The sequence below is a fragment of the Cygnus olor genome, chromosome 6, assembly GCF_009769625.2.
Source record: "Cygnus olor isolate bCygOlo1 chromosome 6, bCygOlo1.pri.v2, whole genome shotgun sequence".
Classification (NCBI taxonomy): domain Eukaryota; kingdom Metazoa; phylum Chordata; class Aves; order Anseriformes; family Anatidae; genus Cygnus; species Cygnus olor.
The window spans coordinates 28,511,257-28,538,856 of NC_049174.1; the positions used below are offsets into that span (position 1 = coordinate 28,511,257).

Consider the following 27,600-nt stretch of genomic DNA (forward strand, 5'->3'; position numbering starts at 1 on the left):
AGTATTATCCTGGCAATCCAGGTGGGAGCAGACTGCTGTTTCAGATTTAAAATGTTCACCTCTGCAAAGACAGCAAACGTATTCTGCCTCGCTGTGGGGGTGCTGTACCACCTAATGTCAGGCAGTTCCCATGCCTGGCTCTGATATCCCATCCTGCTCTGTATACTCGGTAGAGAGGCTGGTGAGCCAGCAGTTCAGTCTGCTGATGTTAGACAGTGTGTAGTGTATTTATTCCATCATTCATGGTTAATGAACATTTGCGTGTGGCTGGAATAAAATGGAATACCTAAGGAAAGAAGTCTGCTAACAAAACCAAAAATGGAGTTGGGGTTTCAATTTCATTGGCTGGGATTCAATACAATATTGTGTTGTGAATATATCTTCAGTTTCTTTTTTCCTCTTTTTATTATTATTATTGTTATTATCATTATTAAAGGGACTTAGTTTCACTGCAGGGATGTGAACTTCCTGATTTTTAAATACATCTTTTTTTTTTTTTTCTGTTAATATATTTGCTTCTTCCTACCTCTGCTCAGATGCACAGGCAATAGCTACCTGACGTATTACAAAATAGGAGGAATTCCACAAGTTTGGGAATCTTAACTCAGACTGAAGCTTTTGCCCTCTTCCTATTTGACTGCAGTGACCCAGTCTCAAGGCAATGGGGCAGCTCAAATGAGGTGAGGAACTCATGCAAGTAAACGTCACCAGGTCGAAGGTTCAGTCTGAGGAGGCAGTGAGCTATGCAAAGCTATCTTTGGGGGTCAAAGGTGTTCATCCCCTCAGAGGAGGTGATCTGTACCTTTGAGGATTTAATCTGTTCCAGGCATGCTGGGAATGTTTTATCTGGGGCCTCCTATACTCCATATACCAGCTTTCAGAGGAATTAGGGATTATGAGGAGCAGATCATGGAGGTTGCTGCTCAGGGGGAGCAAACCCTGCATTGCCCTGTCCCGGGTGCAGGAGGTCTTGGTCCCACCATGTGCAGATTCTCCACTTGCCACAATGACAGCTAGAGCTTCTCCAAAAAGAGTCCAGTATGTGCGTGCTGTCCTCTCCAGAGAGGTTGAGAGTTTGGCAAAGGTGGCCCTCAACAAAGGTGAAGTAACTTAAAGCTGTGAATGGTGAGCCTGGTTCTGAGAGCAGTCTTGCCCCATAACTCATGATGCGGTACATCTAGGGGCTGTAAACTGGTCCTTTGATAATTCCCGGAGCAATACCAATACCTTCACACAGGGGCTGTGAAATGCCACAAATGATTCCTGTAGCCTTTTAACCATATTATTCACTGCCTTGAAAGTAGATTTGTTTTCATTGACCTTAATCAACAGAAGTGCTTGTCTGTGAGAGTAAATAATAAAAAAATAAATAAAAGGAGAGACTATTGATTATGAAAATGTTGGTCTTCACTGGTAAACTTGTGAGCATTTATAAATGAGGAAATCTGTAGATTATAATAACTTCTCATTTTTAGCACAGAAGGCTCAAAACATGTCCCACAAGCATTTATGTAAATTGAATACCTCTGCTTACATATTTGTCTCCCACCACTGTGCATATGAATTGGAAAATTTGGCTTTATACCCTAGGGCTTCTGCTTGACACTCTCACTGCCTGAGATGTGTGTGAAAGTTTGTAAATTGGAAGTCTCAGAATTCACCTGAAATTTCAGTAATTAACAGCAGAACTGCTGGCAAATTGCCAAGCTGGGGGCAGAGGACAGATGTCCATTGAAATAGGAACCGGCTTTTTTAAAATATGGATTTTTCAGCATTTCTGAGCACTGCTACTCCCTCCCACCCCCCTGCCCCCACCCCCACCCCCAAAAAAAAAGGAAAAAAAAAAAGAAAAAGAAAAGAGAGAGAGAGAGTGAAAGAAAAATAAAAAGAAAAAAGATTTACATAGTAGAAGGTGTTAAAGATTCGGTTATGCCAGCTTATGTGGTTAAGCCTATTAGTAACACAGAATTGCACAGTGTCTGCATCTCATTGCCGATACTGCTGCACCTTTCTTTCTAGGCTCTTGTGTAATATACCCCATATCTATCACTGTTCCAATGACTGAGTCCAATCAGCAAAGCCTTTTGTGAAACAGGCTTTTTGGACTGCATTCTCTAATGAAAGTCTGTTTGTGTGTCTGCTCTGCAGAGTGCCTGTCTCTATTGTTGGGAAGGGATTAGTATTCCTATAGCACAGAGAAATTCAAGAGGGATCTGATTGTTCTAGGTGCTGTACAAACACCCTTTCCTCAAAAGGCTGGCAGCCTACACGCAGCAGAAAGTTTATGGGTTGGAGAAAAATGACTGCTTTCCATTCCATGGGCAGCTTTTGGCTATGGAAAGTCACGTATAGCAGCCATGAGGTAGGAACAAGAATAGATTCCAGTAGATCCACTAGGGCAAGAGCTCTTTGATTCCTACTCTCTGTAATTCTATAATTTTTTAATACATGCAATGCATGCTTGGGAAAAAAAAAAAAAAAAAGACACCACCACTGTAGCTTGAAAGTAATTTATTAGCTGGCTTCCTTGTTTCTCACAGAAACATCAGAAAAACTTTTAAGCACAGTGTTTGCCACTATTAGAATCTTTGCTTTGTGGTGGTGTTTTTTTCTTCTGTGGTGTTTTGTTTTTTTTTCTTCACATCTGAGTTGTGATAAGAAATGCATTAAAAACTCAGAGAGAACTCAATGCTGTAGTGACAAGAATACTTGAACACCATAGCTGGGTAGGTATTTGGGCAGCACACAGACCATGTTTTACTTAATTCAGACTTAATTTTCTAAGTCAAATGAATTAGACAGTTACCACAGTTCATGAGAAATCCACCTGCTGCTAAGTATTCTAAAAAATACTTGGCAAATGGAGTGGCACTTGGAGAAATCAGGCTTGGTTTGCTAGCAGTTTATGGACACAAACAGAGAAAAGGACCGTCTGCTCTGGATAATTTATTTGTAACCCATAATTCAACTACATGAAGCAACAATCATGCAACATAATAATAGGCATGCAGCTCATAATTTGTAGCTGAAATAAAATCCATGTTCCTCAATTTCTCCAAAAGTTATCATGATCTAATTCACACCAGATTCCTCTCTCTCCAATGTTAGCATAGAAATCCAATGTGCTGTCTGTGCTCTGTTGCTCTCTTATTGCAGATGTACCTTGCACATGTAGTTTCACCAATGAGACATCTGGCTAAGTGATTTTCCTCTTAATTAATCTTCTCATCTGCAAAGGAGACCAGTTTCTCATATCTGCTTCTCTTCTGACATATGTTTCACCACAGGGTTCTTCCTGATGAAGCAGAAAACTTCACTGAAAATCTCAATGGGTTAAACTTGTTCTGCTGCATTTAAGTTTTAAAGTGATTTTTTTCCCTTCCCTTTCCCTCTCTTTTTCATCTTAGAAAGAAATTTCAGTTATTTCATGAGGGTCTACCTCTTTCTTCTTCAGATAAGCCCTGAAATGGAGTTAAGCTTTTTATCAGTAAGTTGCAGGGGGGCTTTTGAACACACCCTGTGACAGCTCCATGTTATTGTGAGTGATAAATGCCTATTTTACTGGGGACTGTGTGTTTAAAATGTCTAATTTGATGAGGTGGTCCACGTTACAAAAAGCATGTGACAAGGTTATAGCATAGCAGAACCAAATATTAAGTCTTTACATATGTGTAGTGTTTAGATTTGGAAAGAGACATTATTTTAGCAACAGCAAACCTGTGAAGTGGATTAGAATTCTTTATGTACACATAATATGCATTGTGCATGTATATTTATTATATAGTTTATATCTGTATGTATACTTACATACAGACACAGGTATGTATAGACACCTCTTTTCTGTATTTATACGCCTTTTCACTAGTCAGACTTCTGGTTATAGAGAGTTTTATTTCCCTGACTGCATCTCTGTTCACAGACCAACACCCATAAGCTCATCTTTCCTTTTTTATATGATAGATACCTTCAGAAGTAGCAGAAAAATGACCAGATTTTTGAAGGCTTAGCAGAGGCATAAACTCAACAACAAGAAAGAAAGCAAGAAAGAGATTTAGGCTATATATAAGAAGTTGGAAAATATTACAAAATATCCTTTTCATATGATATAGTAAAACATCAGTGAAGCATCCGTATTCAACCTTTCCTGCAGACACAAGATTCAGCTGTTTCTCTGCTGACTGTATATACAGCCACAACCAGTCAGCTCACAAAGGTACAGAAAATGGAATCACTCTGTATTTGGACTTAAAGCAGCACAGCATTTGCCTGAATCCATCTTGGATGCTATTGCAGGACCCATGTCTCCATAATCAAAGATTCAGGGGAAAGTGATGATAATGATTTAAGAAATGAGAAGGAAGATTCTTTGTGCTGGAAGAATTGCCTAGTTGCATCTCCAGGAAAATTTTCCAGGGGAAAAAAAAAAAAAAAAGGTTTTAGCATATTCAAGGTGAAATAAAACTAATTCTTTACAGAATTCCTCCTTTGGAAACAGAATCAAAAATCAATTCAATTGAATTCTGTAATTCTGTGGCAACCTCAAATTGTGAAAAATAAATTTATACTGGAATAGCTTTCACAGAATTGTTACTGCAGATTAACTTGATGCCTCTGCATAAGCAAGTTTCTCTCTATGCAAGAATAAGCTTATTTTCTGGAAAAAAAAAAATCGTGTTAACCTGTAAACAAGGTCCTTTTCATCTGTTGTTTGGATATTTCAAAAATTTCAGTCACTTAATAGGGGATGAAAAAGCAGCTGCTGATTACCAGCTTTAGCTAAACCAAATAATCCTTAGGTAATGCAAATAGTTCAGAAATCACTTAACCAGAGTGATTAAAAGGTTACATGTACATGAGCAGAGAGAAAAAAATATTTGTAGTGGATTGTGAAGTTAGCATAAAAATGTTGTCATCCAAGAATTCAGGAAACTTGTGCAACTTTTCCAAATTTCTGAAGTAACTAAAATGGTGCTCTGTATTTTTATATTTTATTTCTATCTTCTGAGATCTACATGAGTATATTGTTGAATTTGATTTTAAATGTTTTCTTCATACATATTAGGGCTAGAAATTTACCAGTTTATTATGAAATTGCATTTTCAGTAGATATTGTTATTTCTTGAGACTTTAAGGAAGCCCTTTAATAACCAGATCTCATGAGCTAGCACAGGTTGTTCTTCTAATTATATGATGGTTCATTCAAGTGTCATGAATGCAGTCCCTCTCCTGTCCAACACAGGCAGCAGAAAATTAAATTCTTGAAGTACCTTGATGTAAAGATGCTCTCAGAGAGCGGACTAGTTTCTGATTATTACCTTTCTCTTACACCTGCCCTCTCAGGTTGTCTAGTTCAGATATCCTCTGCACCTCCTAGTACTTCATGCCTATCCCTTTCTCAGCCCACTAGTAAGTGCTCATATCTCAGCAAAGGACAGTCATGGAGGTCTCAGTTGTTAAACACCATTTCCTCACTTCTGTCAAGGACATTCCACTGTCCTGGCAGTGGGAAGGAAGAATAGCACAGGCAAGGAAGACATAAATCTTTTCTTGTCAGTGGGCTGAGGCCTTGTTTCCTTTGGGAGTTGACCTGTCTTCCTTCTCCATCTCTCTTCTCCATTGCTTCTCATTGCTCTCTCTCTTCTCTTTGCTCTCATCTCCACAGCTTGCTATGAAACAACACCTCCCCCCTCCAGATCTTTCCTGTCATGACATAGGCATTTTCATTTACAACCTGGGGTATGTTTTTTACATCCTGGATCCCACGATTAGGAGAGTTTATTATTGTCTGTCTCCCCTGAATTTCCATAATTACGTCAGCGGACTTTGATTTTTTGAGTCTCTGATGCACACAAATCCATTTTTCCCCTTACTGAACTCATTTGGATCTATTTTTATTTTAAAGAAGCCTTTACAACCAGTTCCTAATGTCAATTAAGCCGTTGGTGGAAACAGGGGGATATACACAGGATTAGTCTGCATCTCTACAGAAAACCCTGGATGAGGCATTGAGCAGAGCAGACCAGGAAACAAAACTGCCGTTCACAGCCATGCTTCCATTCCAGCTTCCCCTTTGCTTTGGAAAAAGGAGAACCCATGGTTTTCTTGTTCTTTTTCAAAACCTTTTCAAAAGTTTCAAAAACTTTTTTGAAACTCATTATGCTCTGCATACCTGGCCACTTTTGCTCTTACTCATCCCATTCCTTTGCCAGTCATGGAAACAAGTGGCTTCTCTAAAGAGTAGCAAAATGGCTTATGCTAACACCTGCATGGCCAAGAAGAATAGCAGAAGGTCAACGAGAAAAAGGGTGCTTTGTTGACTCTTCCTGTGCAGGCTGTGACCACCTAATCGAAAGGGACAAATTCTCATGAAACCTTCTTGATTGCCTTTGATGCCTTTTTCCAGCTCCCAGTGAGAGGTGGCTTCTCCTCCATGCTTAGAGCTCAAGCAGTGGTTAGCGTCCGGGCCCTGGATTATTCCTAAAAAAAAGGAAAAATCACCTTCTATAACACATTTCCTAGAGCTGGATGGATCTAATGCCTTCAGACACCACTCCCATACCATTCACTTGCCCATCTAGGAGAATTTGAAGTAAGCTTAAGCCCAAGTCATTTCCAAAAGGCAGTCATACATGGTGATTTCATGTAGTGAGAGATGGGAAAGACAGATTTGTAAAGCCCTCAGAAAGAAGCTGGTTTGCTCATAGCCTGGGCTAGCCAAGTCTTTCCTTGTTTCCAGCTCTCCAATCAACGTCTCCTTCCTAGTCATGTTAACAGCAAGTTTTTACCATCTTTCCCTTCACATCCTTCCTACTCCTTGATAAAAACAATCTTCTCTCCTGCATAGCTCCCCTGCATAATCTCTTTTTATTTTGCTTTGTTTAGTCTGTAAATTCCTCAGAACTGAAATCACCTCTTCTTCCATTTCCTTTCTAAACAAAAATCACCATAAAATTGTTTGCCACTTTTGTGCTCACAATGAGGAGAGCTGAACACATCTGTCTTCCTAAGTTACCTCATCATGTATCTCCTTCTGGACAGAAATGCCAGGAGACCTCCTGAAACATAAAGATAAAACACAAAAAAACAACCTTAGGTATGACATCAACTTGCAAAGCATATCGAGTTGGAAGAACTCTAGGATTTTCTCCTTGAAAATAATTTTCCGCTAAATATATTCATTTATATTCTCTGAGATAGTCTCTAGACTGTGGAGATCAAAGCAAACTGGAAATCCTGCAGAGTTTTTAAGTGCGTTCAAGGTGGAGTGTTTCAAAGCCTTGTGCCTGAACATTCAAACACCGTGGTAGAAATGAAGTAGCAGGTGGTAACACATGTAAACATGATTGTTCTAATCTTCGTACTTTTCAACTTGTCAAAGCCTAAGTTTGCGACACATTATGTGACAAAGAGCAAAAATAAGGGATGATGCATGCACACACACACACATAGGGGAGCATAAAATCCAAGGACACCAGCCAGCTTTGGATTTTCTGTTTCAGCCACATTTGTGATCTTGTAAGTTATTTACAGCAATAAGGATATGGATCTACCAAACTTATGCAGAACCTTGCAAATCTTTGCACAGAGGGAGTGTTGCTTGGGAGACTGGAATACAACACTGTAGTTGTCTACTACCTTACTTTTTTTGAAAGTAAGTTTTGCCAAGTTAAAAAGTATTAAATGCCATCCATTACAGGCTAGTGGCAATTTGTAAATGTCTGTGTATTGTGAACAGAGATAACCAGTCTCTAATGTTCCTCACTTAGCAACTGAATCATTGTAGAAATATTTCGGGTGGTTTCAGAGAGTCAAAGTGAGGTAAAATGAGACTATTTTTCTTTTTATTACCCATAAAGAAATGTAAAAATAATAACAAGAGATGTCCACCAGATCTGTCCTCTCTCTTACCATAACTTGTGGTTTATGTTCTCTGATCAGTTCATGCTGCAAACACACAGCTTCATCACCTGAAGTCCTGGCATGTAAACAAATATTTGACAATTTCTGCTTCCTTCGGGTTTGTACAGATGTTCTCAGGAAACACCTTACTCACTGTAAGTCAGCATTGCTTTGCTGAAGTCAATGGCATTGAGATAATGGTGCCCTGGAATTTGAGATTGCTCATATTGATTTCGTTGGAGCTTGGATGAGAATTTACTGATTTAAGATCTTCACTTTTTAGTAGTACTATGCTTCAAATGTCTTAATTTAGTTCCGAGCAGCCTCATCTACAATCACCACAGATTTCAATGAAGGCAAAATGATTTATCAGTGGTAACTAGAGCTCTGTGTGAAGACAAGGAGTAGCAAATAGAGATAAACCTATTTTGTATGCTCCAAAAGAAGAATACTTCCTGCTGATTCAAGTTTCTTGCACATTAAGAAAATATGTATATGGCCCCTGAGTTCATTCTCCATGGGGATTAATGATCCAAAAGGGACTCCTTGTACCACAGAGGAGTAAATCACCCCTCCCACTTTTGGCTGGCAGGATGTGACCGGGGAGATAAATGCTTTTGCATTTCTCTGACCTTTGCTATTGCTTCTTGGTAAAAGATTTCCCTTTCTGGAATTCACTAAAATTTGTTAATCTAAGACAAAACTCTTCCTCCTCTCACATTCTGTGTGAGATGCTTAATTTCTTCATCCTGGGGACATAAATTTGAGCTGGAAATAGAGCATGAGCCAAGCCCTTCTCTTGGATTACCTCTGCTGATTGCTTTCACTTGGGATGAATGAAACCTTTCATTTCAATTGTATCTGACTCTTGTCAGAAGGTTCATGACTGACTAGAGCAACAATGGGGTGGCAGAGATGGATGAAACTGTTTTAAAAGTGTCATTCCTAAATAAGTTAAGATCAGCTTTAAACACTTGGGGAGAAAGCAAGAGGAGGTAGAACTGCATGACAGTTTTAAGATGAGATGCAGCCTATAACAGCCAGCTCTTCCCCCCTTCATGACTTGTACTTCCTTCAAGGAAAAGGTCATGGCTTCTCTCCCAGCTGCTGCGAGCCTTCCCCAGGCAGGAAGCATATCCTGTGTCCTGTTTTCTCCAGGGGCCAGCAGCGGAGCAGAGGGGACCATGGCTTCCACTGTTCTGTTCTTAAGTGACCTAAGTACCCAAGCACTGGGTAGATCTCCCTCCCTTTCCAATGCTGAGCAGCTCACCCCAGGACTTTTCATAGTCCAGCAGCTTCTGGAGGTGACCAGAAGGGGAAAAACAAGCTATTCCCTTTGGATGCCTGGCTGACTATTTTTGTCAGATATGAAATTGCAGCAGTCACTGGGGGGGGGGGGGGGGGGGGGGCGGGGAATAAATGTCTTGTGATTAAAAATTGCATCTGTGATTTCTTCCTGAGGAGAGGGGTGTATTTTCCTCACTGGATGAGAAACTGGAACATCTAGTACTGTGTGGCATATTAAGGTAGCAGCTTGCTATCTGTGGGCAAAAGCATCCATATCCCTAAAAGGATTTGTACTTCTTCTCCCCCATACTGGACATAATCCTGGGTGGGGGGAGATGTAGCAAGAAATGCAAAATAAAGTCCCTTGGTAGGTGCAAAGTCATGGCAAAACAGATGTGGCTGAGGGCCATATAATTTCTCCAGACTCCCAGGACACACATCTCTGTCTTTCCCATTCTTTCTGGGATATTTCCAGACCATCTTCTAGTTAGTGGGATTTGGTAACAATTCTTCCCATCCTTTGTTTCCCTGACATTGCACACTGAAACCATGTTGTGGCCACACCAGACCTGCCTATGTGTTTCCCTTGGCCTTCACCAGCTTGTGTGTCAGGTCACACCAGCAATAAGAAAAAGAGACTTCCTTTCCTGGGGATACTGACACCTCTTCCCATCTGGTACGGTATCCAGAAAAAAAAAATAGTGATTACTGAGATTGTTTTGATCCTGATGGCACTGAGCTTTCTCCCTAACCAGGACTTAAATGCTTGTTGAGCTCTGCCTATGGAAGTGCTGTAACAGCATAGCACTGATGGTCTTGTTTCACTATTAGAGCCAGCATCAGACAGCTAATGGAGAGTAAAAAGACAGGACAACCATCTGGGGGGCTGAAGAATAGGAAATTCTTGAGACAGAGTTAATATTGCACTGTTCAAAGCGGAGTCCTGTGTTATAAAAGCCTTTACATTTACCAGAGTTTCTCACTTGAATTACTTTAACCACCTGCTAAGCATTTGGCAGGATTGGGCCTTACCTCCCCCTCTTCCCTCTTCTTGAATGAGCTGTTTTACCTTGTAATTGAAGGAATTCAACCTTGGGAACTCAGCATTGCTGAAGGCACAGCTTGTGTCAGGGAGCAAGGCATCCCTCCACCTGGCTCCCCCAGGTCACCACAGTGCCTCCAGGAGCCACGTAGAAATGCATGTGGCCCTGACTTTATCCTCTCATCCCTCATAACAGCCAGCTGTGTAGCAGGAGCCAGCCCCAGAAATGCAAAAGGATATTGCCTGAAGCTATCCATGCAACTCAGCACAGCACAAGGGTTGCCATCATGCTTAGCCTCTGTTTGCAAGCATAAGAGGATGAGGGCAGGGAGTCTTTGCCACTTCTTCTTCCCTCATCATTCAGTAGAGCTCCTTCCTATCTGCCATGTGAAAATGTTCAGTGGAAAGCTTTAAGGAGCTAAAGCCAGACTGCTGTGTAAGTTCCTTATTTATACAGCATGTACAGCAGGGGTGGTACAAGGAAAGGCTACCAAGTATCCTGAGAGTAACTTAGTGGATTTAGAACATAGTCATTTAGGTCTTGGGTAGGAGGGAATTAAAATCAACAAGTCCTGTGATATTAGAGGCTGTTTTATCCACTTCTTTCAAATTTCTGTTCCATCTACGCAGAGGGAACCAAAAAATGCAAAAGGGATGTGGGCTCTTCTCTTCACTGATTCATAACAGATACACACTTGTGTCCAAGCCTTGCCCTGACATGGAGTACGGCGCAGCTCTCCCTGAAATAAACTGCAGCTCACACATATCTCAGGGTGGAACTTGGCTCTTAAACAAAGTTTAATGGGAGCCTGCTCTGGCTGAACTCTACTTATGACTTCATATTTTCCAGGGCTGTGCTGATGCTGTTTCTTTTTCTCTTTCTTTTTCTTTTTTTTTTTTTTCCCTCTTTATACTAATAGGTGTTTCAGTGGGATAACTTGACCTTCTGATACTATTCCAAAGCACACTTCTTTGCAGGCAAGGGTAAATAGTTTAGGGATGTTATGAAAGAGCTTTGATAAATTTTCAAGCTCTTTCATGATTGTTCGAGAAGGCAGATATTTTCAGCCTGTTAGAATCAACTGGTGAATAAATCTGGGAATTGATAAAACAGAGAGGATGGGCAGAGGCTGTATCCTTGGTTCAACCACGTTTCTAATATTCATAAAATTGATTTTTTAAAAGCTTTCACTACTGGCTCAACAGTGCAGTTGTAAAGTGTGAGAGATCTGCCACCAACTTCAAAGTGAGCAGACGCAGCTTAACAGAGAGTGCTTTTATGAATCCCACCTTGCATATGTACCACTTTGTATTTCACTTTGTGTGTTGGAACAATTCCCTGCTTTGCTACAAGTGTAAATGGGACAGTAATGACTGCTGCTGTGCAGCTGCAGAGTGAGGTTGCTGCTGATTAAGCTATGGCAAAGCAACATCCCTCCAGGAAGGCAGGGAGGGAGGGGCAGGGTCAGAGCTCTGCCTGAGGGTCCCTATTTTTACAGCTGAGAGGTCCCTTACTTCTTAGTACATTCCTATATATTCTTACACTGACAATACCATGCCCTCAACTTTTGCCAAGGCCTTCTACAGCCACTATATTTCAAAGGAATCACTTGGCTGTGAAAAAATTGAGTTTTCAGTTCTTTTAAGAGCAATCTAGCAAGGAATTATCTTGTTTTATCCAGCTCTTTTTTACCCTTGTGCTTCGCTTTTAGGGGAACCTGTTCATTCTGAGTGCAGATATATAATGTTCCTCACCTGCCTGAAAGAGCATTCCTGCCTTTTGCCCTTTCTGTCTGCACCTAGCACACCCCTCCTTGTTAACAGAGCAACCAATAGTCAGACCACATGGTGGTGACTTGGATCATTTTACCAATAAGTAAATAACCCCTGCCCCCTTATTTATTTATTTTTTTTTCCATTGGGACAGTTTTCTGTTGGATCAGCTTGAATGGAAAAGGGTTAGGAGCAAGAATGCCCTTTTCAGCTGGAATGTAAGCAGCCAGCTCAAATCACAACAATTCAGTCTCAGCTTTCCCGCATGTGTATTTCATACATTTAGGAAAGGAACAGCCCAAAGGCTTTGCAGTAAGCCAAAAACACGTTGATCAGAGAAGTGCCTTAGCAAGCATTTGTTGCTATTGAAAAGTACCAGACCATATTTCTTTGCTTAATGACACACATTAATCCTCCATTGAAATTGCCAGAATTATCCAAGCTTAATCTGGCTTTAGAAGTTTAAAATATAGTCCAAACTATATAAAAATGAAGCATTATGACCAAAAAAGGGGCTGGAAAAAAAAAATCTCAGTACCGTCCCTTTGGCTTTTCCTTTGTTGTTCAAACCACTAAAGACATTGCCTACATTCTTTGAATCATTTGAAAAAAAAAAAAAGTAATTTTTTTAAATTGGTGACCAAAATATGAATCTCATCCCATTACTTCCACCCACTGCCACTTCTGTTTTCAGTCCAGTTTCCTAATGAAATGAGTCTTATATGTTCCTGCTGTCTATCTGTCTGCTTAACCATCTGTTCATCCATCTGTCACTTCACATCAAGAACTTTTGGATCCACTAACCAGTTTCAACCAGATTTAAAAGAGAAGCAGAAGCCTCAGAGATGATTATGGTTCTCCAAGTTGTATGAAAGTCAACATTTGTCTACAGAGAGCCATTCAAGTGAGCAGTAACACAAAAATGGCTCCTTATTAGGAGAATAAACTAAAGAATGTTCTTCTCTATGTAGGAATATACTAGCAACACATTTTGGCAAGATCATAGAATGGCTCCGGTTGGAAGGGACCTTAAAGATCATATAACTCCAACCATCAGGATAAGGTTGCTTCTGAAAACATGACTGCACTTAGTAGGCCTAATGCAGACATGTAAGGCACTATTTAAGCACCTGTTGGAGAGATCTAGCACTGCTTATCAGTGCATGTCAAAGGCTCTGACTACCTTTTAGAAAGGCTAAGCCCTCAGCACAGGTTAGGAAAGGGATGGCTGAGCAATGCTAACAGTAATGGCTGGGATTTATTTTCCCTAATTATAGTCTCCAGAAACCTAGGCCTCTAATCTATGCTAGTCTTGTAAGTTGGCATCTTGGCTGATAGGAAGAGAAGTTCCCACTCCCTCTCCCAAAATTCATCACACTTCTGCAGGAGCTGAATGGATTTCCCTGCAAGAAGGGGTGTCCTCTCTGCAGCACCTGTGGATATAGTGTAGATTATGTAGGCTCTTTTCTAGTGGTCAAACATCTCATCAGGCTAGTTATTATCTCTCCACCTACATGGTACTGACTGTTCATTCTTCATTAGGAGAGAGGAACATTATTAATGAATTGCTAATGAATCTCAAAACAGTGTAAGTCCCTCACTGAAAAATATTCAGTATATGGTTTCAATGCAGGTTTGTTGTTTGTTTTTTGTTGTTGTTTTTTTAATGCTCAGCTCTGTTAATGTGTTCAATATGCTATTTGCCAAATAAAGCCAGACAACTGTCCAAAAACAATGGACAAGAGAGACTTTTTTATTTTTTTTCCCCCCAACAATTATTGCACAATCTGTCTAGAATTGCTCAGATGAATGACAGATGCTAAAGAATTTTTGCTAAAATTGCTCAACTCAATTCAGACAGCTTGGACTGACACATAAATGCTTTTCAGATAACAAAGCAGGCTTTGTCTTTTTTAATGCAGAAGATAAGCAAAAGAAATCTGCATGTTCGTTGCAGAATCCTTGGAAAATGAGAAGTGTTGTTGCCCTGAGCTATATTTGCCTTGCAAGTTTCTAAGGTGTCTTATTTTTTTTTTGTTTAATTTTTTCAATATTTAAAGCATTTCGAAGATTGTTTCCACTACAGATATCTCCGTTAATAATATTAATCTCATCAGTGTTCCAGGAAAGATCTCTGTGTCCCTAAAGAGCATATGCTAAACATCCCGACATTTCCACTTGCAATGCTTAGTAGACAAGCACCTTAGGCAAGCATTGGTGTGGGAGCTGGACGTAGCTGAATACAATTCATATGAAATAAGCAGGGGAACAGAGCACAGCCATCTCCTGTTTTCAAGAATTATCACCTGTAGAACTGCTTAGCTACAAAATATTGGTGGTGGGAATGAGACATAAAGTAAGAAACCTGACCATTTGGGGAAAATTATTATACTTTTCTAAGGATAGTAACTGGGCACTAAATCCTTTGAATTGTCAGGATAATATCTTTGTACATGACTGCAGGCTTTCACCAGCTTCCAGGTGATTTCTAGGTCACATCACCTGTAATTTAAGTACAAGGTCAAATCTTTTAATCTCAAAACTAGAAACAGACATTTAGCAGCTTTAATAAACTAATGGTCAAATTCCTTTCCTTTCATGTCCATGTGCATTAAAACAAGCTTTTTGCCAGCAGCAGAACCAGTGAGACACTCTTGCTTTTGGATTTATGTCCCCTAAATCCCACCACTGATATACACTGGCTCCCTTCCACAGTAGTTCTGCAGGGGAAGGGAAAGGACATTGCTGCAGCTCCTCTTTACCTACATGCATAACCACTGGAAAGCATGTGGTGACTAGACAAACAGTTGCTGCAAACCAAGCTTAAAGTTACTGAGTTTTTACTGCCTTTCCTTCACTGCTGGACTAATCTGGTCTCCCTTTTCTCTCTAACCTGCAGTTTCCAGGATAATTGAGGCAAAGTGCTTGTCTTTGCCTGCTCTTCCTTTAAAATCCATTTGAGCTGAATAGTGGAGTCAAAACTTCTAAAGGCTGTAAGGACAGATAGTCAGACATACAACGGGAACAGCTACATTTCACAGAGAAAATCAGCACAAAAAATGCTGCCAAATGTATTTGGTGGAAATATTTAAAATACAAAACAAACAGCTCAGTCTGTCTTAGTTAGAGGGACTAATTTTGACTAATGTTTGTTTTGAATCATAACACATCCAGAAAAAGGGTGTGTTTCAGATGTAAACTAAAACCTAATCCTACGGAGTCATTAAGGTTATAAAATCAAGCTCATCAACATTAAAAAATACATAGATCACCTTATCCTCTGATGACATCATCAAAAGTCCTCAGAGTCAAGATTGAGGCTGGTAGACCATGTAGGTACACATTAAAAGCACATCTTGGTAAATAATTAGAAGCACTTCAGAGGTTGAATTGTCTTACTACATCATATAATCATTTACACAAGTGAAGGAATTGTCAATACATCACTTCCTCCTAGAACTCTTAGCCTCTGACTTTCCACTGAAAAGTTCCAGCTGAAATTTTTATGCTTATGTTTCTAACATGTAAAGTTTAAGCCAGTGAGGTGTGCCTTTTCATGGGTTGTTTCTCAAGAATTAGAGGTTAAGTATCTGGTACAGGTTTTCAGATGGGTTTTCACCATATCCATCCTCAGCTGCTTTGATTACCTGTGATCATTTGCAAAATCTGCAATGGTTAATCAATTGCTTTGCTTTAATCAATTGTTAATTGTTAATCAATGGTTAATCAATTTGCATTGCTTTGATCTCAGTGCATGAGCAAATGACTGTTTTGTTCTCATTTTGAGTCAGCAAAAATGACTAGAGTTTGAAGTTGTTGACTTTGGAGGAAAGTCAGGCAGAAATTATTTGGCAGATTCTCTGGATATTTAGTGTTTCTTTCAAAAGCTTCCCTATTGGAAAAAAAAAAAAAAAAAAAAGTTGTATTCTGTTCCGATGTGGAGTGGGACGGTGGAAGAAGGAAGCATACATGCAGGAAGACTGCCTAATCATGAACTGTAGCTTCTGGTTTGATTCATATCTCATTTGTCACTGCTTCTTTAATGAAGCAATAACAGATCAATTTATCTTCCCCAGCAAAATGTACATTTGGAGTGTGAGCCAACTTTGTTATGGAGGAAAAATGTAAATTTAAATCTGCCCCTTCTAAAGGGGATACTGTCATTTAAATTCTCTTAGTGGATATACTGTGCTTAAATGACATCAGAATAAGTGGTTGATATTCAGGCACCCCAAGCAAATGAGAAAAAAATACTTCTAGTAAGCAAAAATAAAACTATATATGTATATATATATATATATATACACACACGCGTACATATATATATTTTGTTTAAACAGAAAGGAAATTTTCCTTTAAGTTCTCTTAGGGGGATAAATAGAAAAGTTTGATATAACTAAAAAAAGTCTGTGGTTCGTTTAGATAATGTAGCCCTTTCAACCATTTTCTTCTATTTCTTATATTTTAGTTGATTTTTTTCTTCAAAATATAGAGTATCTGTTCAGTTTTAAGAAAATACTTTTTTTTTCAACTAAATTTCCCAAATGTCATTAACACTTTCTCCTTTCTTCCTCTTATCATTAAGGGATATCATACCACTATTTTTTGACAAACTAACTTTTAGTGTATTTCTCCATCTCTGATTTTCTCCAAATATCAAATGCAATTCAGTTTAACAAAAGAAAGAGAAATGTGGGTGATGCCATTACTCCCTGAAACATTGGGAAAAAAATTGTTTTATTTATTTATTCTAGAAAGGTACAAAATAATTTGATGACACTGTATACCAAAATCAGATCTGAGCTACTAAAATTATGTGGCAATCCTAATCTAATTAAACTAATGTAATATGCCCTTTATGCTTACTGCATTATACAGTTTGAAAACTCTTGAACAGACCATGATTTTAATTGAAAGAGAATGGATTTTTTCTTCTCAGAATGAATGACAAAGTACTTACTATCCGGGATAGCAAGGAGATTGGGCCCAGTGCATTTTTATTTTGTAGATATTTTTAATCTGCATGATTTACTTTACACACGGAGCACAGTCCATTTACTTATGCAAAAGATCATGCGGCTGTTGTATCTTACCATTATTGTCATTATAATAATTTAGTATATAAATGGCAGCCAAATTATTCTGTCTCTTGTCCAGATTGACAGATGAGAATCTGTTCCTTAATTTTGAAAGAACAGCCTTGATGTGTTTCATTATCTAATGGGAGATGGTGATGGCTTTTTCAGCAGAACGTGTCAAATTGATGGGTTCAGGCTGATGACCCTTTTGGATAAGAGATGCCAGTTCTGCCTGGGCATTACACATTTAGTGCAAATATTAAAATATATAATGACTTTTTTTTTTTTTAAATCCAGAGAGGCCTCAGTGTTATGCATCTGATATCATAACACAGGCCAGAGAGCAACCTGAACAATTAACATATTTTTAACATTAAGTTTTCAGGAGTTTGTTCAACTCATTTTTACACATGCAGCTGTAGTGAACCAGTTCTAACTGTAGCTTGTAAATTAAATCAGTATGCTAAGGTTAATAGATTAATGATTTTCTCATGAATGCAATGTGTTGGCAAGGCACAAACATAAACCAAAGGGCAAGGAGGACACACCACAGTTGCATAAACAATGGAGAAGTTAGGACTTCATTAGTTCTTCAATGCTAAATGTGGGGTAAGAAAAGTCTTGCATCAGTGATGACAATAGAGACACATTAAGATCTGTTTTTACAGTTGAGAGGAGTGCTGACTGTACAAGAGCATACAACGAACAAAAAGAGCCCCTGAGAAGGGAGCAGTTAAAGGAAATAAAGTTTTATATTTATTTTATTTAAAAATAAAAACTGCAGAAATTATGTTAAAAGTTTTTAACAATAACATAAGCTTCCTAGTGGTCTCCATAGATTCAAAAGTTTACAACATTTTAATGAACCCAATCAGGCACCTTACTACCACCCACCTTCAGTGGAAGCAACTGGATCAGTGATGAATGTTTTTGAACCCCCCACTCAAAATCTTTACATGAAAAGGCAGTCAACCTTCAAAATTAAGATTTTTTAAAATAAAGCAAAAAGCATATGATATCTTGTATTATGTCAATTGATACAGGAAAAAAAAAAAAAAAAAGACAATTTACTAGACTCCTTGTAGGTATTGCTGAGTAAAGTGTCTTTCATTAGCCTCAAGTTACACTTAAAATTCACTTTCAAATGTATGATGTGTGAAAGATCAATCAATAAAGAGGGAAAATCCTTGTCTGAACTATGTTCGTATCTGGCTTGAATCACGAGCTGGATCTTAGACAGTTTGAACATACCCCTTGTTTACCAGAAGTCCATAGATGGATCATAATAATATTTAAGACAAAACAATTAAACAATTAATAGTTGAATTCTCAAGGCATATTTCAGCCTACAGGCTACTTACACATCTCTTGACCTGTAGTCAGTATCTGCAAAGCATATCCGTGGACACCAAACTCACGTTGGGTTGTTCCTCACTTGTAAAAGTCCTACCAGCAGGAGTTGGGGTTTTTTGTTTTTTTTTTTTTCATACAGAGGTTAGATGAGCCAATTAAAAAGGAAATCTTAAAGCATGTTTTCTAGTCTGCATACCTAAGAAGGAAAACACTGCACGATTCATCACTATGCATCATTTAAGTGGGTTGAATGAATTTAAAGTGTTTCTTATGCAACGAAGAGGCACATAGGAGAGCAAATGGGAAAAGCACTAAGAAAAGCACTTAGAGACCTACCTGAGTGTAATTTAGCAGCTAAGACTACGTCCAAGATTACAGCCACAAGCAGACAGCAATAGAGCATCATGATAAGGGTTGGCTTAGGTTTCTATGAATCAGAAGCACAAGCCTGTGGGCAGGAAAATCCGGAAAGGCAGGAGAAGTAGTGCTGCCTGACTGGTGTCAAGTGGCTTTGTAAATTGTAGTGCAAAAGCTGCTTATCACACATAGATATCTGTATACTTATTCTGCTTGACTCACCCACTCCAAAACTGCAGTATCTCTCACAGCTGCAAGGGATTCATGAAGATGAATCCCTGTAAGCTCACGCTTTTGTTTATGTATTCAGTGCTGTTTAGTAGTAAACACTTGTCCACCTTTAGTTTGGAGTTTTATCTTAGGAAATAAGAGAGACACTGAGAAGTTTGAGGTAAGGTATATGTCATCCCATCAGGTTGCCCTTCTGAATTGCACAGCAAAGATTTAGTACTTCATGCTAGTAGACTAGAGTTATCCTGTAGGATGATTCCCATGTTTTCCTTGTCAAATATTCCAAAAGGTGATCCCTTAGCAAATACAATTTTCTTTTCATGCCTTTTCCTTGTGCAAATCCATAATAAGCAAACAGGTAGGTATTTAAATTGCTAACTACAATGCTGACTGAAAAACCACTAAGGCTGCAAGCACTGGAAGCACTGGATTTTTTATTTTTTTTTTTCTGGAAGCTCCATTAGCAGGTGAAAACAATACCTGAAATATAAGGTGATATTAAATAAATATATAAAGTGTGTATATATATAATTATTATTATTTATAATATAATCATAAATATAATTATGTAGATTATATTATATATAATTATAATATCTTATTTATATATATACTTTATATATATATACTTTATATATATAAAGTAAATATAAAACATGATCTAAAATCTGTGCTTTCTATGCTGGGTGGGAGAGAATACCTACATATTTCAGGAACAAATACACCCCTTCCTCTCACCGTGTAAGCAAAATGTCCTGTTGAGTTTGTATCTCTTCACATGGTTTTACTTCTAAAGTAGCTTACTGATAAGTCTTGCATCTTTATGAATACCTGAAGGGAGGGGGCAAAGAAGATAGAACCAGGCTCTTTTCAGTTGTGCCCAGTGCCAGGACAAGAGGCAATGGGCACAAACTGGCACACAGGAGTTTCTGTCTGAACACCAGGAAGCACTTCTGTGCTGTGCAGGTGATGGAGCACTGGCACAGGCTGCCCAGAGAGGTGGTGGAGTCTCCTTCTTGAAGCCTTCTAGATGTGGTCCTGGCCAGCCAGCTCTGGGTGGCCCTGCTTGAGCAGGGGGTCTGACCAGATGGCCTCTAGAGATCCTTTTCAAATGTAATTATTCGGTGATTCTGTGATATATCTGGGTTGTCCTAATACCCTGTGTTTCCTTTAAAGTCTTGTTTCCTGATGTCACAAAATTATGCCAAAACTTCACTTTTCATCCACAGAGTGTATTTGGTCTTTAGAACTGTGGAAAAGAGCTAGAAAGTAAGACTTGAATGCATCTCAAGCATGAAAGAAAGGGAGAAAAAAATGTATTATTTTAAGGGGATGATCATAATTTTGAGCAGGGAGTGACTTATAGCTTTTAGTGACTCAGATTTGGAATTTAAAGAACAAAGGAAACTGTCACAACTGCCAGGAGAAATGTATAGCAAAATAAGGAGAGAGCTGAACCTCAAACATTCTCACTGTTGGACCTGCCTTCTTGAAACAAGTGCTCCTCATCCAAAGTGGAGTGGAAGCAGTTTAAAATAGAAAAACTATCAAAATTAACAAAATTCAAGTTTTATTGTAAAAAAAAAAAAAAAAAATCACACCTGGAGGAGAAGGTTTAACAGATTTACTGACAAATTTAGCAGGAAAAATCATCACTGGCTACGTTAACATGAAAGCTACTTGTACTGGCTTTTCACCTTTGAAGTGCTAAGCCAGAGATCTACTTGCAGTATTACAGAGTCAGAAACATTCCTGAGGCTTTCAGAGGCTGCTGCATTCTTGGCATGATTTGATTGATAAGAATGAGACTGGTAGCAATTGTCATTCTATTGCAAAATTCCTTATCTGTAAGTTTATGGACAGAACTGGAATTTGATGAATTTCAGGTCATGGCACAAAGGCATTTCTTTCGCTTCATTCTGGCTTTTAGAAACATACTTTCCAACGACAGACAATTTGATTTGTATGTTCTATTCTTGATTTAGCTAACCCATTCTGATGGCCAGGAGTTTTATGAAAAACAAGTTTTCCCAGGCTAGTTGCTTTTTGTGTCTCATGGTAACCAATGGCACTAAATAACAACACTGTCTAAACACATTCGGGACCAGATTGTAGCTATGGACAAGGGCCAGTATAACAGTGAGAGGAAGTTTTGCGAGGGCAGTTTAGCAATAGATAACGCAAAAGATGTCTTTGAAACAAAGGCAAATAACCAAAACAGGTACAACAGCAGTTACTGAAGTACAGACCTTTGAGTGCTCTGCATGCTAAGAAGAGCAGAATAAAGAAGATGTAAGAGGGCTCCAGCTAACAACATTTGCTTAGCTAAAAATTCTGTCAGTACATTCAATATCTTTTCTGCTTAGGGAATTGAAGATTCAGTCCTATGGCATTGCAGTTTATTTCCCACGCAGGCCAAGCGGAAGTTCAAAAAGAACATGCTGAGATTCTTGGCCAAGCATGTTCCTGTCCGGATGGTGGCTGTTGTCTCACCCTTACTCTGGGAAGATGGCATCATTTGATGAGCACATGCCTTGCATTTTCCTTAGTCGTGTTTAGTGAAGGGTGATAACATTTCAGTCTTGAATGACTCTGATACCTTCCCCCTACCTAGAAATATTATTATATTGCTATGTGTCACATTGCTATTTTTGGACAAAGTGAAATCTCAAGAACTGCAAGACAGGCACTGAGGGTCACTCTCTCCCCTCCGTCATCCTTGCTCCATAACTGCTCTGGGGAGCAGACCCTGGAAAATTCAGGCCGTTGGCGGTAGCTGCAGTGTCCTGACACTCCAGAGGATGCAGCAAAAGTCAACAAAAGCCAGCTGAGAGTGACAGTGAGGCCTTTCTGGCCTGGTAAAAAATGGACACACAAAGGAAAAGTAGGACTCTCATCCTTGCAGTAAAATGAGAACTGCGGTGAATGAAGCCTCATCACCGTGCTAGCTGTTTGCTGAATGGCAAGAACATTGTCAGCTTAACAGATCAGTGCCAACTACATGATAGCTCAGGATGGGGCCGTCACTCTTCTGAAAACTTAGAAAGTACAGTATTACAATGAAAACTTTTGCAAAGTGATGATATTGTAATCCATTATCAAAAAGCACTTTGGTGGCGAGTACCAGAGATAAGGCACCTGCTTGTTATCTACATCCGAGAGACACATGGAAAGAACAGAAAAGAACTGGCAGTTACTCACCTACCTTTTTATAATTAATGAATCATGATTTGATCTGGAATTAAAGTTTGGAACCAAGTTATGTGGTTAGGGAAGCACTTTAGAATTCACACCTTTAAATATTTGATTTCTGTAGAGGAGCTTGTTTTTTGGCATGCAGCATATATTTGGTACATTATGAAATACAGAGCAGTTTGACCTTGAAGCAATTAATCTCTTCTGAGGCACATGGGTTTTGAATGGATATAGACATAATTAGAGCTTTTAAATTACACAAGGCATGCTCAATCTTTCCATCTGGAAGAAAATGTGGGAAGGACATCTGTGGGAGAGGAAAGGCCTTTCTCCTTCCAGAAAAAAAACATGTCCCATGAAGAGAGGGATTCTTTGACTCTCACTCTCAGCTCTCCTCAATTTATTACAATCTGATATGAGACTAGTCATGAGTAAGGAGAAAGCTTCTGACACTATCTTACCCTTACATTGGCTATCACACATTTAGCCAAAGAGACAGACATCAGCCATTGATATCAGTACCACTGCTGAGTTTATTAGAAGGACTTGGAATTAACATTTTTACATTTTCGAGAGAACTTTTCTATCTGCTGCATTACCAATAGGAAGAAAGAGAAAGAGAGAGAGAGGGAGAGAGAGAGAGGGAGAGAGAGCTCTCACATAAAACTAGTTGCCTTGTTAGGACAACAAAAGCATTTAGAATTGCAGAAATGATACAATAATAAAAAAATTAAGAGTGTCCTGTCATAAAACTAGCATGAACAAACCCCAGGAATTTATCACCTTCTCAGACACCCACATAATTCAAGAGTAAATGAGATGATACCAATGACATGAGATAAAGAGCTGAAAATAAGATGAGATTTGTACCTTGATCATCTACAGAGAAGCTAGCAAAGAAACGCTCATCTATGTAAATTTACTTTCAATAAAGGTCTATATCAGATAATAAGGAGAGAAAAATCCTCACTGTTTTTTAGGATTTTTTTTCTTCTTCCCTCCAAAACACTCTGCCTATTCATTAGTTGTTTTGGATATTTTTAGTAAGTTCAATAATTAAATAATCAAAATGCAATTCAAATTCTAACTACTCTTTGAGCACCTTACAACCTCTTAGACCAACTTCTTACACGTTGAAGGGATATGTCAGATACTTCTCTTTTGCTTTCAAATTGCAAAACTATATATATTTTTTAAGGAATTATAATCCAGTAAAGAAAGTAATTTGATTTATCAACACAAAATTCAGACTTACTCTAAGCAAGGACTGTTTTTCATCACATGCATAACAGGATTTTCTTGATTCCAAATGTAGGTTTAAAATAAAATAAATGCTAAGATTAAAAAGAGAATATTCCAGATGAATAAATACTAATTAAAATCAATAGAGCTAAATTAATTTGCAAGATCCGGATCATAGCCTAAAAGCCATACACAGGAAAATAAATAGGTGTCAATATTTCTTTTCCCTAAAAACTACCTTTCTGAATGTAATCACAGTACCTGAACACTCTTAATTTAATCATTCACTGGAGGATGTTACAGGTAACTGCTCATAATAAGCAGTAGGTGTTTCCCTGAGGGCCAGGATAGTTTGCATAATGTGCTAGCTATTTTTTTTCTAGTGTTATAGTGAAAGAAAACTGTTACAGTACAGCCAGTTCTAATGAGATGTTTCATAAATGTCTTTTGCTAATGAGAGATCTTGTTTAAGTTCTGAGTTTCAGAGGTTAAAATAATACAGCACCACTAGAACAGTTGATGCTGTTACATGTAATCCAACTCCTTTTTTTTTTTTCTTTAATTAACTGTTGTATCTTCTGATCTATTTATAGATGGAGACATCGAGAACTCCTCAGCTGGAGCAGATGTGGCTGTTATTGGAGGTAAGTAGCAGATCATACTTAGCGGTACCATTAGAATTAAAACAGCAGGATGGTTGGTTTCTTGCATTTTGCAAACCCCCTACTTTGCTGACAAGACAACAGGAGCAGCACAATTAGAGTTAATTAGGCCAGTGGGAAATCTGCTCCCAGAGGGGCTATTGGCAAGATAACGAGATGAGATAATGAGCATAAACCATCAAGCAGTACCACCCCCATCCATTCTTCCTTTTAGACCAGAATCTAAATGTCCAGTAGCAAAGTCAACCTCTGATATTCCTCATCATTCCCTGGTCCAAGACTATCATATAATACAAAACTGGTGTGACATCTTTGATTTGAATCACACTAACTCACACCAACGGACCCTTTATTCTTACAGAACATACCACAGAGCATTTCCTGGTGTTCCATTAAAGCTCCCTCATGCATTTAAACTAAATACAATTGTCAGGATAAATGAACAAAGCTATGTTCACAGAGAGAACCCTGTCTTTTTACTTTTATTGTGTTTGTTCATTTCCATGCTAACGCACTAATTTCAGCCATTCACAAGGGGGTATACCAATCATTAGTGCAAATTGGAGAGGTTCTGTTATATTTCCCTCAGGTCCCATCTCCTGTAACTTTAATTTCAGCTTTCTATGAACAAGTAGCAGGTAAATTGATTTGTACTTAGTCCCCTAGGCTTATTAATATTGTGCTATATCTAAAGCCTATTAAAGCCTCTTGTGTCAAGGGATACCAGTGAGGTCCTAAAAACTGATGAAGCCCCCAGCGCAACTAAGATATTATTGTAAACCTAAAGTTCTCTGTATGAGCAATTTAATTTCTGCTAGCAATAACTTCACTTTCCAGAATCAGGCACCATAAAATCTGTGGGATAGCATTGCAAGCATATTTTTTAAGATAGAGTTATCATTTCTGTTCACATTGCCAATGTTCTGTTCAGTCCCCCATCTTCATGTCAATAGAGTATCCAAACTTGGTTACTTATGCTGATAAATCCAAAGCTTTGGAGATACCTGCTGCTGACACATATCTTGAACACGGGGGACAGAAGAGATGCACTCTCTACACACCCTTCATTGTCACTGCAAAATAGCAGGCTTTTCCAGGGAGTGATTCATCTGTCCAAACACAGACATTTGTTTCTAGGACACTAGACCCTCTGGTCTACTGACTGTAGAAGAAGCCCAAGAGGACTAACTCAGATGGAGCCTCCTGTACTGTAGATGCCTACAGTTAATCAGATGAAATCCTACCTATTGCATCCTCACAGCAGCTTCACACTCTCCACATACATTTTTGTTGTTTGTTTGTTTGTTTGTTTTTCTTTTTCCCTAGGATTATCCTATTCTGGTGCTTCTTATTGTGTATTTCTTTAATATTTGGTTTACTTCTTTAATCCCCTGGTCCTGGAGTCACATGAACATAGAATCAGCTCAGTATTGTGTACTTATATAGAATTACAGCTAAAGAGCTTAGAAGCACATCCAAGTGGTATCTAAAAAGTGTTTAAAAAAAAAAAAAAAAGAGAGAGAGAGAGAAAAGAAAAAAATGTAAAAAGCATAGAAGTTCAATAAATCAGCTTCATAATACTTTATTTATCTTTTGGATTCTTAAATGATCAATTTGATCTGAGAGGAAGGGTATAGACATTGTACTTTTTTAGCTATGGACTTATCAGTGGTGCCTCTTTTTCTGGACTTCCACCTTTCTTTATAGAAAAAGAAAAAAAAAAAAAAAAAATTAAGGACTCTGGGAAGAGAGGACATGAAGTGTTCTCCTAGTACACAATCATCCCTAGAGAATTACTTTCCTTCACTAGGAGTGCTTCCATTCACAGTTTAGTCCTACGCACATTTAGGTTGCCTATGGAAATTTTTGTCTAGTCAACACACGGCTAGTGATTAGTTTTAGTCTGGGAGACAGCAGAGAAGTTCTACCCATAACCTCTTCCTCCTCCCAGGTGTCACTTCCACATTCATTACAATACAGCTTTCTTAATTAGAGCACAGCATGAGATGGCAGCTCCCAAATATAAAGCAGTACTGCAGGCACATGGCTCCTGTTACTTGTTGAATGTCTCCTAAGAAATATTCAGTGGCCTTTACTCCTCCTGAAATTGAATACTCTCAGTGGGGCAGGATCAGGTTTCCTGCAAACTACCCAGGATATATGGTACCATAAAGATGAAAGAAACATATTGGTTTTGCTTTAGGTTGTCATATTTCTTCTCATTGTGGAATGAACTGTGTAGTTCCAGTGAATTCAAGCAAATCAAGCCACTGATTTTGAAAGAAAGCTAGCAAGAGTTTGATCTGCATTTCTGCAGTATGTATACCCCATCTTGCTTTTGACAGTGTCAGCTCATCAGTTTGTTTCATCTGTAATCCGTTCTGACCCTAGCCATTACAACATGTGAACATCTTGTGATACATAGACTTTTGCCTATAAAGTAACTGAATTTGTGATGCCTGGCTGCAATATGCTGCTTGTATTTTATTACTGACAATGCATTTAACTGGTGCCTTTCTTCTAGGTGTGATTGCTGCAGTGGTATTTGTCCTCATTTGCCTACTGGTTGTGATGGTCCGGTACATGTACAGGCATAAGGGCACCTACCACACCAATGAGGCAAAAGGAACTGAGTTTGCTGAAAGTGCTGATGCTGCTTTGAAAAATGACCCTGCTCTCCAGGAAGCTGTGGATGAGAGTAAAAAGGAATATTTCATCTGAGAGGCAAGGATTTCCATGGAGACTTCCCGAAGGGAATCAATCAGAAATACTACATCAACAAAAGTGCTAAGAGATGGATAATATGAGGATACAGGCAAGCATCCTAATTGAAAAGTATCTCTTTATTTTGTCACTGGGTTGTTTCTTTTTCTCTGCCTGTGAAGAGCTAAATGCCAGATACTTGCCTGTTGATTTTATTAGCAACACAGCTGGTCACAGTTGAAATCAATATCAGATAAGAAGAAACAAAATCTCAGTATGAGTGATATACCAAAACCAGATAACGATAGCAAATGTCAAGCCTTGACATTTGGTGAAAATAGCAGATGCCAATGGAAAACATCTTCTTGGAGTTAATGATGCATCCTATGCTGATATTATACAGAACTACCTGAAATTGAATTTTAAATGGTCACAGAAAAAAACATTAAACTAGATAAAGCTGAGGTAGCTGGAACAAATAAGCTTTGTTGCCCAGATATCTCCCCCCTCCTCTTAAAAGTGCAGTTTTATTGGCACAGGGGAGTTTGTTTGTTGGGAATTTAGATTGGGACTTTTCTTTTTTGAATTTTTAGAATTTTAAAAACATAAAAGTCAAAGAGACTTCAAAGAAACAAAACTGTTGAAAACCATGGAAAATGTAAGAATGAAGGATTTATTTCTAACTTGCTCTGCATGGCAGCTTGAGAACTGCAAAATGTTGGAATTTACACTGTAGAATATAAGTCAGTAGACTTGCAAATATAATTCCAATTAGTTG

The 27,600-nt window shown here is 38.6% G+C and overlaps 2 long non-coding RNA genes across 2 annotated transcripts; one reads left to right on the top strand and one right to left on the bottom strand.

Annotated features, from left to right (window-relative positions):
• The first annotated feature begins 551 nt into the window (after positions 1 to 551).
• LOC121072022 lies at positions 552 to 26,717 on the top strand. Its single transcript, XR_005820943.1, has 3 exons — positions 552 to 680; positions 24,051 to 24,101; positions 26,644 to 26,717. It is a non-coding gene; the product is annotated as an uncharacterized LOC121072022 (long non-coding RNA).
• LOC121072019 lies at positions 5,030 to 19,019 on the bottom strand. The gene is made up of 3 exons (XR_005820938.1): positions 18,441 to 19,019; positions 7,013 to 7,055; positions 5,030 to 6,477 (listed from the first exon to the last, which is right to left on the bottom strand). It is a non-coding gene; the product is annotated as an uncharacterized LOC121072019 (long non-coding RNA).
• Positions 26,718 to 27,600: the final 883 nt, after the last annotated feature.